The sequence below is a fragment of the Triticum dicoccoides genome, chromosome 2B (assembly GCF_002162155.2).
Source record: "Triticum dicoccoides isolate Atlit2015 ecotype Zavitan chromosome 2B, WEW_v2.0, whole genome shotgun sequence".
Taxonomy (NCBI): Eukaryota; Viridiplantae; Streptophyta; class Magnoliopsida; order Poales; family Poaceae; genus Triticum; species Triticum dicoccoides.
In genome coordinates this window covers 789,328,642-789,330,978 of record NC_041383.1, presented here as the reverse complement: position 1 = coordinate 789,330,978, position 2,337 = coordinate 789,328,642, and positions in this window count along the sequence as shown.

Sequence of the window (2,337 nt, the reverse complement as noted above, 5' to 3'; positions counted from 1 at the left end):
TGAGTCGGAGCACCCAGGGAAAATATGTAGTCTCCACAAATAAAAAAGATGTAGTGTTTGGGAAAAATTCACATGCTGATTTCAGCAGAAAAATAAAAAATCAAAACTCTTTCTTCTGCGTTCATAAAATATAAAAATATCAACACTCCGATTCTAGTGATTCGTGCTGAGATAACAAACTCTTTACCCTGATGTTGTAGGGAAAAAAATGATAGAGCGCACAAGCGATGCACAAGCGATGCCGGACGACCAATATGATCACGTTCAGTTTTTTGGAGTTGTATTCTTACGTCCACTATTTATTATAGAGGAGCACTTTCTCAAAAAAAAAGATGAATGCACCACGTGCATGTGTATTAATAAAGATAATGAAAGGTGAATGATAGACTAGCTCGCCGCTCTCCCAAAAAATTAACATAGATAAGCTCTCTGCTACGGTCGACATCATGACCGACTATCATTAAATATTCTCAGTTTTATACAGTTTAGTTTCTTTTTCTAAGCTTGGAAATTAAATTTTGGATTATATTTATTTGTAGAAAGAGATGATCATTGCTCGTTTGTGAAGAGATTTATGAAGAATTATACTAAATTCATGATTATTGTTATTAATACATACAGATACGCATTGCAAGTCTGTGTAGAGGTTTATGACGAAATACATATATACCAAGAGTTTATGGCTGTTCATGACGGGCAACCAACAACGTTACAACTGTTTTTCCGTAGGCGCACAATGATTTTGATACTAACGACCGATCAAAATTAAGAGATAAACTAGCGTGCTCCAATCATTTCCTAAGGACACATATGCTATACACTATTTTTCAACATTTTAATAGTGAATCAATGCTTATAAAGATGATATAGTTAGCATTGTGGGAAATAATTATAGCATCCAAAATAACAAAAAGTTTCTTTTTTTTCCTAATATGTATTTCGGTTGCAAAGTTTTTTAGAGTGTTTAAGTGTCAACCTCATGACCGATATGCCAAATTGCAATATGCGACAACCAAGTTTTCTTTTGGCAACACAAATGTGAGGTTCATCCTCTGGAAGAAGGTAAATGCAACATCGGATACGTATAGGCATGCATTAAGTGTCTCGACATGCATGAATTTTTTATCTATAAAAAACATACAAAAATTTCTTACGGTCATCGGGGTCAACATAGGCGATTGCTTGGGGAAAATAAAATAATATAAGGATTGCGTACATAGGATGTACGATAATATGTTAGAAAGTTAGAAGACTGCTATAGTCGTTCTGTGTGTACAAACCAACACATTGTAAGAACAAAGAGTGGTTATTTTGTGGGAGCAAAAATTAATGTTGGAAGCAGCTAAATGTCTTAAGTGCAATTAGATTTTTGGGTCGAATCAAAAAATATGGGCAATTTACTGACTAACAAAAATGAGAGTGATTGAGAGTGTGTTTTAGCAACATTTGATAAATAGAGATTTATAACTAGAAGATACCATACATGCTATTGCGGGAATGTTCTGAAATATTTCAATGAGGATTGGTTGTATGGAACATGAATATTTTGAAATAGAACTCAAACTAAACATACATATAATTTATTGTGTTTGACTTATTGTATAATATTAATATTGTAAATGGAATGAAAACTCCCATGCATGTTTGCAAGTTAAGGTAGCTTTTCCTTATGTACGGCTGAAAATAGAATGGAAATTCATATGCATTTTTGCATGTTGAGGTGGATTTACATTATGAGGCGGATCTTATTCCATGCATGTTGTTTGGTGAGGTGGAACGCTTACATGTTGAGAAAAGTAGATGAGTGGTTTTAGATATAGAAGATCGCATTGTTATCTTTGCACAATTGACAATGGTAAATAGTAAAAGACAAATATCTCAAAAATCTACTATCTTATCAAATTTGACGTAACAAATACACAAAAACATAGAACAAATCTACCTAGCCGCGCAAATGCGCGGGTAACACCGCTAGTTATCAAAAAAGTACAAATGAAAGAATAATTCATAACGCTGCTGGTTTTTCCCCTAAAAAATAAAGATAAGATAACGGGGGCAAGTCATGTTACGGACTCGCCTCCGCATGCGATGCCGTGGCACGCCGCGTCGTCGCCTACTATGGCTCGTTCCTGGCTTGGCCTCGCCGGGATGGAAGAGGGGGGTCCCTCCCCCCCGGCTCGGCGTCACACAAACGCGACAGTGCGCTCGTTTGACAGGTGCAGTGCGGTTATTCTGTTTTCCCCCACACGCACCCACCCACCCCTATAATAGATAATGGGGGCAAGTCCATACAAGGAATATGTGTCAGTACAACTATTGCCCCTCGGTGCGGTGCGG